Here is an 11,854-nt window from a genome sequence, read left to right on the forward strand (position 1 = left end):
TATAGTTTTACATTTAAATATGTGATCCTTTTTGACTTAATGTTTATATATGGTGTGAAGTTTAGGTGAAGAATCATTCTTTTGCCTATGGATGTCGTTTTGTTTCAGCACCATTTGTTAATAAGGTTATTTCTGGGTTTTTATTCTGTTCCATTGATCTATGTGTCTATCATTCTGCCAGTACGATACTCTTTTGATTATCGCCAATATATAGTGAGACTTAATATCAGGATGAGTGATTCTTCCAATTAATACACACATATTTATTTATATTTTATATTTAATTTACTGTTTTATAGTAATTGTTCTGTGGTAGATGTTCCTATTTTTCCCCAACATGAGTTATCAAATTGCAAAGACTTAGAATATAATAAAATATATTTTAAACATTAACTGTATTAGAAATCCTTTAATATTTATCATAGATAGAGTGATATAATGGAAAGAGCACTGGACTTGGAATCAGGATACCTCCCTTTGACACTGATGAGCTGTATTACTTTAAGCACCTCTCTTAACCTCTCAGGGTCTAAGTTTCTTCATCTGTAAAATGTGCAGGAAGTGGGTGGTCCCTAAGGTCTTTTCTAGAAAGATGAATAATTCTCGAGTTGATGATTTAACCCATATGAATTATGTACAGGGCTACCACATCACACAACTCCAGGGCACCATTCACACAATATTCTATGTCAGGGCTTGGAAAAGGATAGCCTGCGGGCCAAATCCAGGCTGCAGCCTGTTTTTGTAAGTAAAGCCTTATTGAAATACAGCCATGCTCATTCATTTACATATTGCCTGTGGCTGCTTTCCCCACTACAATGGCAGGGTTTCCTAGTTGCAACAGAGACCTTGCAGGCAGAAAAGCCAAATAATTCTGGGCAACACTCATTCTTTTGCTTTTCTTTTTTAATTATAGCCATCCTAGGTGTTAAGTGGTAGTTCACTGTGGTTTTGATATGCATTTCCCTAATGGCCACTCCTCTATTTCAGTTTTGCCTAAATATTTCCTCTGGAGCAGATTTTGGGAAACATTTTCTGTAAAGGAACAGACGGTAAATATTTTAAGCTTTGTGGGCCACAGTCTCTTTCACAACTGTTGAACTGTTGTAGCATGAAAGCAGCCATAGACAATACATAGACAAATGAGTGTGGTTGTGTTCCAATAAAACTTCATTTATAAAAATAGGTGGTGGGCCATATTTAACCCATGGACCATATTTTCCCAATCTATTATCTAGAGCTACAGAATCATTGCTGCTGAATTTGCTCCACATGTAAAAACATGACTGTGGAGGGAATCACATTTTTATTTATTCAAAAATATTTATTGAGCACATACTATATGCCTGCATATATTAGGTGCTGGGTATACAATAGTTAACAAGATGTAGTTCTTGTTCTCAAAAAGCACTTTGGGAAGTTCTGCGACACTTCCTTTTACTGAAATGGCTTTTTATATTTTTCTGATGCAATTAAAGTTAGCTCTGCTACAGTGATATTATGGTTTTATTACAACAGGGAATAAAATAGAATACCCCACAATTAAAGGTTTACACTCTCCTGGGAAAAGTCCTTGGCTCAATACATTTTCTTATTTCTTTTTCTTTTTTTTAAAACCACACTAATTATTTAAGGGAGCAAAGATACTCTAAGCCCCTACAATTTGCTTGACTACTTTTACACATAAATTTTAAGGTAGCATAATGTTTTAAAATATAGGCTCGTTGTATTAAAAATCATAAGTTTATTTTAGGATGTGAAGTTGATAATCTTTTCTCAAGTTTTCTATGTTTAATCCTTTCTATTATGCCCTTTACACTCAAAGCTATCACTGAGGTGAATAAGAACTGAGTGTACAAAAGAAAATTGAAAGGGTGAAAAGGACAAACATCAAGTCCAATATGAATGTAGATAATCATATTTTGAATCTTATAATTAATTTAACATGTACAGTCCACAAAAAGATGCTGGCAGCAATAGAACCATCCTGGATTAAATCAAGAGAGCCTAGGGATGAGAAGTGACATTTAATAGAATTATTATTATAAGCATATCTTATTATTAAGATGAATGAAATTCATATTTTATCTGAGCTTCTGGACACATACTGAGTAATTGCAAGATTGTTTAAACAAGTAAACCACCAGAAGCCTTCCAGCCAGGTTAATTCCCTTTAATTAGACAATAGCTTAATTGAAAAGATTAGTCTTTACAGAGCTATCAGTCTTTGAAAACTAAATTCTATTTTACAAATGAAAGAGATTAAATTCGAAGCAGAGTATAGGGCAAGAGTATAGCACCTAGGATGTCTATCTGAACACCTGATCCATTGAGTAAGCCTGCAGGAAGTACATTAAATCCTCAGTTCTCGATTGATGAATGAATAGCGGGATCAATAGTTGGAAGAATATGTGATAAAGCAAGTAAAGTAAAAATACAAATTATAGAATACAGGTGGTGAGAATATGGATGTTCACTGTAAACTTCTGTCATCTTTTCAGTATGTTTGAACAGTTTCATTATAAACTATTGGAAATAAGAAAAATCCTCAGTTCTGTATAACTAGTAAAAATAGCATCAAATTTCCACTTTGACAATAAAAGACAGTTGTATGTGTGTGTTGCCTGATATGCTAACCAACTTGCAGTACCTGTAATACATTTTCTACTTATTCCAATATTTTATCTCTGATTTAGCACATTGGATGGGAAGGGATAATGGATATGGCATTCCTACATCATCATCATTTACGCCAACTCCCCTGGAGTTAGGAGAGCAGCCACAAGACCAATCAGAAGAGAGTGCGCTGGAAGCTTCATGTCACCAAGCTTTATAAAAATGATTCCAAAGTTATAGTTGTTAGTCCAACAAACCAGAGCAATGGCAGAGTTCACTATCTGTATGGATAACAGAGGGGCCATATGTCTTAGGAGTGAAGAGATAATGGAAAAAGAAAAGAAAAGATTCCTCAAACAAATACTTTTTTCTTAGTATTTTGTTGGCAACTTATCCAATTAAATGTTCATACCATCAAGGAAAAAAAGAGTGTCAAAAGCATAACTGTCTTTTCTTATGGAATATTATCAGTTCCTTATCACTAAAGGGATTAATAATCAAGACCCTACCTAGAAGCAGGCTGGCTAGAGATATATATAAATAAATCTGAAAATGAGGGTTAGGTAGAGGAGGCAAACCATAAGATGCAGCCAGGTTTAAAAGTTCTGTGAAGGCAGAGACTTTTGGGCTGCTTCTATTCACTGCTATACTCCCAGGGCCTGAAACAGAACCTAGCATATAGTAGGTGCTCAATAAATGCTTTGTTGACTGAAGGAATTCTCTTCAATTGATTAGATTATAAACCCATTTAAGGCATTGCTATGAATTTAATTGTGTCCCTCTCTGATTCATATCAAAGCCCTAACCCCCAATGTGATGATATTTGGAGATGGGGCCTTTGGAAGGTAATTAGGTTTAAATGAAGTCATGAGATTGAAGTCCTCATTATGGGATTAGTGCCCTTATAAGAAGTGACACTAGAGAGCTTTCTCTCTCTCCTATCTCCAACCCTCTACTCCCATCCCACCATGTAAGAACATAGCAAGAATGTGGCTGTCTACAAGCCAGGAAGAAATCCCTCACCAGGAAACTGAATTGGCTGGACTTCCAGTCTTCAGAATTACAAGAAATTAATTTCTGTTGTTTAAGCCACTCAACCTGGTATTTTATTATGGCAGCCCAAGCTGACTAATGCAAGCATGAACCATGGCTTGTCTCTGATCATGTTGAAAAGAACCAGGTGGTCTATCCCCAAAACCACCATATGTTAAATAGAATGTTGATGGAATTAAGACCACTGGGACTTAGGGATGCTATGTCTGAGGCTGTGAGAAGAAAGGAGGTGAAGGAATTGCCTGAGCAGAAGCCTGAAATAAGGGCAGATGTTAACTGCCTAGTTGGGGAACATATATCAGCGATCTGGGAGCACAGCAAAGCATGCTCCAACCTCAGAGCCTAAGGGGTCTCATGCATGAAAAGCCATGGAGCGGCCTGACCTGAAAACTTCTCATGGCTGTAGAGGTAGATTGCCATATGTTAGCCCAGGACAAGGGTCTTCAGGCTTCCATTGTTAGAACACTGGGCCAAGCTCCTTCTCTCCCTTTCTCTCCACAATGCCTCAGTTAATGTAAAACCAGTCTCCCAGTGGAAAGTCTGTAGTTTCTTTGTTCCTCGATCAAATGGGTCACAGCTACTGAAGTTAGAAGATTGATATCTATGTACATAGCTTTAGCTTGGGATAAAATTAGTTAGTTTACCTTGATCAAAAAGGTTGTACCTACTGAAGAATTATGTGTTTTTCCCTTCTAGAAAGGAGAAGAAAATTAGCTAGGACACCTTCTGATTTTGGGGGAGCCCCGAGACTTTTGTTCATTGTATCCCGTGATTTTTTTTGCATGAGATCATTGTATTTTGCAGCACGCCAAAGAGAATAAAAAGCAAGTGCTGGGTTTCAGTCACGGCCACCTTGGCACCAGAGTGCTAGTGGTCGCCTGATTTCCCTGCTCTTTTAAATACTATTTCTGTGTCTGTGTTTCTGTTTCTTTCATCTCTTGCAACACATTCTGCCAGGGGACCCTATCTTTATCCGGGACGTCGCGAACCCCCGATAGAATCTCGGTGAGATGCAATGCATTTTTTATCATACATATGTTAACGTCTCTTTCTCTTAGCTTCTATATTGTTCATTCAGTAACTTTAACAGTTTAACACTTTAAACTAGATGTGGTATGTGTTTTGGAAAAAGAAGAAAAAAAATGGAACTTCTACTTTCAGATGTTTAGGAAACTAATAGTTTCTATCTGTAATCTTAAGGCATTTAGGCAGCCTTGTGTATATACCAACTGACTATTTTATGCAAAAATTGCCTATATTTATGTTGCTATGACTTTTGGATGACTGGTAGAGCTCTTGTGAATCAGGAAGTATCAGCGATTATTATTCCTGAAAAAGAAAAAAAAAAAGAGAAGTCATAAACTTGCAAATTTTCACTGACTGATGTAGAGCTTATAATTCATTATTCATTCATTTAATCATTCACCAGATATTTAATGGATGGCTATGACACTCCAGGAACTAGGCTAAGCCCTGGGACATGAAACTGAGACTTGGTCCATCTCCTAAAGGAGCTTACGACCTATCAGGGGAGAGTGAGACAAGGATAGCAACCATCACAGCACAGTGTGACAGAAAAGTGCCCTGAAAGAAGAATGGAGAAATGATGTACTCAGCCATTTTGCAGGTTTAATTGATTAACAATGATAACCCTAGAGTCATTTTCATGTGGGAGTAGTTTTGCAAAACTGTACTACTAGTACTTCATTTTAATAAAAGAGATAATTTATATTATTACTTGGTTAGTGAGTATACACAATTTTTAAAAGCAAAGATGAAAAATAAATTATTACAGATGAAATATGAGCTTAAACAGTACAATTTTTAAAGCAGCTTTATTGCAATATAATTCACATACAATAAAGTTCACATTTTAAAGTTTACAACTCAGGGGGGTGTGGGGGTGAAAAATTAAAAAAAAATAAAGTTTACAACTCAGTGTTTTTTAGTATATTCACAGGATTGTGCAACTGTCATCACTAATTCCAGAATATTTTCATCTTTCCTAAAATAACTCATTAGCAATCAGTCCCCATTTCTCTGGGGAAAAACCTCCCTCCTAGCCCTAAGCAGCTACTGATTCTGGACATTTCATCTTAATGTAACTATACTATATGTGTCCTTTTTGACTGCTCTTTTACTTAGCATAATGTTTTCAAGGTTCATTCATGTTGTAGAATGTATCAGTACTCCATTCTTTTTCATGGCTAAATAATATTCCACTACATAGATATACTACAATTTGTCCATTTGTCAGTTGATGGACATTTGGGTTGCTTCTACTTTTTGGTTATTATGAATAATGCCACCATAAACAGTTGTGTAAAAATTTTTGTGTGGATGTATGTTTTCAATTCTCTTGGGTATACATCAAAGAGTAGAATTGCTGGGTCATATGGTAACTCTATGTCTAACTTTTTAAGGAGTTGCCACACTATTTCCCACAGTGGCTGCACCATTTTACCTTCCTAAGAGCAGTGTATGAGGGTTCCAGTTTTTCCAGATCTTCACTAACACTTGTTATTATTTGTCTTTTTAATTAGAGCCTTCCTTGTGGGTGTGAAGTGGTATCTCATTGTGGTTTTTATTTGCATGTACCTAATGACTAACAACGGTGAGCATCTTTGCTTGCAGTTATTGATCATTTGGATGTCTTTGGAGAAATGTCTTTTCAGACTCTTTACTCTTTTTTAATTGGATTATTTTTCTTTTTATTATTGACTTATGTTAGTCATATATTCTAGGTAAAAATCACTTATAATATGTTTTTTGAAAATGTTTTCTCCCATTCTGTGGGTTATCTTTTCACTTTCTTGATGGCATTGCTTGGAGCATAAATGTTTTTAATTTTGATGTCATCCAGTTTGCCTTTTTTTCTTTTGTCACTTGTGCTTTTGGTGACATATGTAAGAAACTATTACCTAACCCAAGATAACAGCACAATTTCTAAACTACAGGTCAAATATAACAAAGTCCTGAAAACACTGGTATCTTCACAACTACCTGTGATTGCTAGATGTATCACTATCATTAAATCATTTTTACATAGCACTTCTGTCTTTTTCAAAGCACTCTTTATTTTACCTGGAGACTCAAACTAGCATTTAATTCAATAAAATATTACAAAATTAATATGGGTCACACTCCCTGTTTGATCCCTAGGATTCAAGAATGATTAAAATGGTATCCCTGAGAAAGACATTGAATTCTTATCTAAAATATATTATATTGTACACAACTATCATGAGGGAGGCAATGTACAGGATGCTATCAGAACACTGATGAAGTAACTTTATTTGGGATTGTGTGAGGAGTCAGGAATGGCTTCCTAAAAGAGTTCAGCCAGTCAAACAACAAATATTTACCGAGTATCTACTTTGTGCTAGGTTCCAGCAGCTAATTTTTTTCTATTTTTAGTATGCTCCAGCTGGCCTGGAACTCTGGAGCTAAAGCGATCCACCACAGCCTTCCAGAGTGCTAGGCTTGCGGGCGTGGCACCTGGCCGGTTTGTGCATTTTTAAAGGATTGTAGCACAAAGAAGAATATAGAAGAAAAAAACAGATATGGCCCACAAAACTTAAAATATTTACTACCTGGTTGATTACAGAAAAAATTTGCTGTCCCTTGGTCTAGAGCAGTGCTTCCTAAGTTTGGTTACATATTGAAATAACTTGAGAAGCCTTAATGAATTACAGATGCATAGGTACCAAGCCGAGATTAACTCAACCCGTCTGCTGTATGGCCTGAGCTTCAGGATTTTTAAATGCTCTCTCGTTGATTGTAATGTGCAGGCAATGCTGAGAATCATTGTTCTAGAGCAATGCTGTCACATAGAGCTTTCTGCAATGATCAAAATGTTCTATATACAGTCAACCCTCCGCATCTGTGGGTTCTGCATGCACAGGTTCAATCAGTTGTGGACCAAAAATGTTTGAAAAAATAAAAACAAAAACAATACAACAATTAAAAATACAGTATAGCAACTATTTACATTGTATTAGGTATTATAAGTAATCTAGAGATGATTTGAAGTATATGGGAGGATATGTATAGGTTGTTGAACACTTGAAATTTGGTTTCTGTGACTGTGAACTAGATTCTTAGCTTTATTTATTTAGCAATTTAAATTTAAATAGCCATATATATGGCTAGTAACTAATGTATTAGGCATCCCAGCTCTAGAGGGAGGCTGATGTGAAAAACATCAAATAATAATGTTTACCGAGAGGTTATATTTGCTAAGTATTGTATATATAACAACTTCTTTACTCTTTACACAACCCTATGATCTAGGTGCTATTATCATCTCCATTTTACAAATGAAGAAACTGAGAAACAGAGAGGTTAAATAATTTGCCGAATTATTTAATTACTACATGGCAGAGCTAGGATTAGAACTCGAGTTATTTGTCTCTAGAACCCATGCTCTTAATAATTTCACAAAACTACTAATTAGTTAAATTATAATAAGTGCACAAAGCGTGGCTGTCAAAGCTGGAGGATAGTATGTCTAAGACCTACAGTGAAACCTAATACATTTGTCCTGTTACAGCACGTGTTACAGCGGGTGGTCCCGAGGACAAACCGAGCGGCACACGGAGAGTCGGAGAATCAAGGTTTATTCGCCGGCGGGCTCAGAGGGGTCTCGCCACCAAATTCTGAGAACCGTCTACCCAATTTTTCCCATTTTTATTAAGTTGGGGTGATCCAAGGGGAGGGGCCTCAGGTGACTAATGCCCTCCAGGTAATAAGTTTAGTGTTTGCACTAGGCAATAGGATTAGTGTTATGCTGATATGCCAGATGTTAGGTTAGTGATATGTTAATGTACTAGGTGTTAGGTTAGTATCTTGCACCAGGTAATTAGGTTTAGTGTTATGCTGATGTGCTAGATGTTAGGTTAGTATTATGCTAATGTGGTCTTCCGTGAGGGGTGGGGGTCTCAGGTGGCTGCTGTGCTAAGTAATAAATGGGGGTTTTTCCTTATCATTCCCCCCTTTGATGCCCTTATATGTCTTATCATAGGGCATCATTTCCCAGTGGGTGATAGCTTTGTAAGGCCATTATGTGAGCTGTTGCTCTCAGGGTTACAGTTGTTTCTACAAATTTAATAACTGTGCTGAGTATGCAGGGGCCTACAGTGACAAGGAGAAGAATAGTTATTAGCAGCCCAGCCAGAGGTAGTAACCATGAAGTCCATTGACCCAAGTCGAAACCCCAAGTTTGTTCTAATTAGTGGAGGGAATCCAAGTCCTAGCATAACAAGTCTCAGGGTAGGGTTTTTCTGCCATAGTTGTTAGGGCGAATGCCCCAACCAGGAGGACTGAGGGACTGAAGTAAGAGCAGACATCCTACGATGAGCCAATCAATATATCACAGTTAGAGATGCCCTCAGCAGTACAGTCCAATCTTCCGGAGCTACCGAGAAGAGTCCAATTCCCAGTAAAGTCACTACAGCCCCAGTGAAGGTCAAGGCCAGTGGTCCCATTTACTCCTGTTCAGTCCTGGGTGTGGCTGTCCCCATTGGCAGACAGTTAAGCTGGATCTTCAGCAGGTTCCGCTGGTCCTGACGTGCAGTCCAGAGATCAGTTTCCTTGTCTGGTTCAGCCTTTTTCACCTGGGAGTGGTGGATCCACGGAGTGATACCTGCAACTTTAACTATAAGAGCAAAGGTAACTCCATGACAGGCTAGGCTTCCTGGAGTAGGCCTAAGTTTTGGTTTCCCGGAATAGGCCTAAGTTTCGGTTTCCCAGCGTGGGCCATCCCCTTCCCCAAAATGATGCCGATGACCACCGGAGGAGCCGGAGACCTGGAGCCGACCAATCAGGAGTTAACGCGACCATGGAACTGACCAATCAGGAGCCGACGCAGTCAGCCAGTCTTGAAGGAACAAATGAACTGAGGGAGGGAGGGGGGATGGTGTGCCCAGCGTATGTAGCCCACTGGAAAGTATAAAAGCTTAGTTTTACCCCAGGGCGGGGTCCTAGTTCGTGGAGAGGCCACTGCGTTGGTGCTCTGGGACTTGGACCCTAGCTCAAGCTAGCCAGTAAACTCCTTTGCCTTTTGCAGCCTCGGTGACTCTGCCTCTCTGTTCCTGGGGCCGTAGGAAACCGGTTCTAACAAACACATATAGTTTAGGAAGCCCTAAATATGAAAGACAAGGAAGGGCGGGCGACTACAATGTAAGTGCTTACTATGTAAAAGAAAAGGGCCTACCACATAATGGCTGCTTCAACAAACATTGCCCCAATGTGAGGATCATCAACGTTTTTATTCTACAGAATAGGAGACAAAGAGCTATGTTAAGTAATGTTAAGTAACAAACCTGATGAATATAAAGCTAGAATTTGAATTCAGATCTGACTCCAAAACCATTTTCTTCTATGTGACACTGCTTACCAGTCAAATTACAAGTGATATTTCTGCAGTGAGTGGGGAAGTTGCACTAGATAACCTCTCTTCTAATTCTGAGATGTGATGAGAACATTTGATGTAAAGAACCATTCAGGTCTGCTTCAATGGTGATTTTCATAGCTTATGAACATCCAGAGGCAAGAACCATTTTGTCTTACTGCCTTTGAATGATACCCAGTAGAGTGACATGTGTAAGTGAAATTAATAACTGTCTGTGAAGATGATATGTTAAACATTGACTTAATGCTGACAAAAGCAGAGATATATGATAATTACTATTTTTGGAGTTTTTATCATTGTTTATGTAATAATTGACACAAGTGTTATTTATACTTATAGTCAAAATGCAAATTTGTACTTATAATACAATTTGTATTTATTCAAAATAGATTTCATAAAATAAATATAATATACTTTTATTTTAATGAAGGATCCATACTCCATGCCTAAGTGAATGAGATGAATGGATTACGGCATGAAGATCATTTCAGCCTACAAATATTTACAAATCACCACACAAATAATTAAGCTATTGTCATCAGTATGAATGAAATGGCCTTATTAATGTCTGGTTAAATTATAACATATAAGCTTGCCAATATTCCATGGACTATTGATTATGTTGCTACCCAAATTATATCATTAGCAATAAATTCATTTCATACAGATAGCAAACCACATTAGAGGGAATAAGAGTGCATTATTTTTTATGAAATAAAGAAAGTTCATTTGATTTTACCCAATTCCAGAAAACAGATATAAAAACACTCCAAATTTATTGAACCAAAATCAAGTATAAAGTCAAATGAGTTATATCATATACTCAGTGCTTTTACTTGCTTCCAGTGTAGTTTATCTTTCCCTTAACCTTCATCATTTTAATACACTGACTGATGCATGTTTCCTTTGGCAAAGATATTGAGAAATGTATAATAATTGGTGTTCTACAAGATATAAGATTTCTGTTGGGAAGTACTTCTTTAAAGATGAAGGATTTTTCCATTCAGGGATTTAGACCATAATTAGAAAAATTATGGTCTAAATCCCAGTGGAAAGATCATACTTTAATTGGTATTCATTTGTTTCAGACAAGCCCATGAAGAAAACTATGAGCTGCTTTTTATTGAAGTTAAATTGTTAACTGTGAAATCAACTAATCACATTCTCAATATTTGAAATGACTAGCCCATTTAATTACTTTTTTTAAAAAAGAGCTAGTATCTGACATTAACTGAACAATCCTTCAGAAAAAAAATTTAAAAACCCTTCACAGAAAAATATAGGCTTAGGTAAACTTGGAGAGGCAGTAGAATATTTTAAGTATAAAATTACTTTCTTTTAGGAAAACTCATACATTTTACACATATCTCTAGCTGAAATAGTATGTGTCCTATTTTTAGTGTTTCTTTACAGAAATATTTGATTCAATGTCAGATGAGCCAGGGTCAAAGCCTAATGGCAATAAGACTATGCTGGAACTTCTCATTTACAAGATAAAAATAAAAGCATTTGCTGCTTATCCACCTCATAACCTTCCATGATAGGATAAAATCATATTTCAATTTAATTCAGATGATATTTACTAAGTAAAATTTATATGGTGACATGGAACTTTTAGACAAGGTAACATTCAGTCTACTTATCTTCCTAAACCACCCAAATGTTCTGGAAAACCCAAAATATCATCATCCAAAGTACAGTTGACCCTTGAATGACATGGAGTTGAACTATTTGGGCCTACTTATACACAGATATTGGTCAATAAAAGTTACA

Source organism: Lemur catta, chromosome X, assembly GCF_020740605.2.
Source record: "Lemur catta isolate mLemCat1 chromosome X, mLemCat1.pri, whole genome shotgun sequence".
In the NCBI taxonomy this organism is placed as follows: Eukaryota; Metazoa; Chordata; class Mammalia; order Primates; family Lemuridae; genus Lemur; species Lemur catta.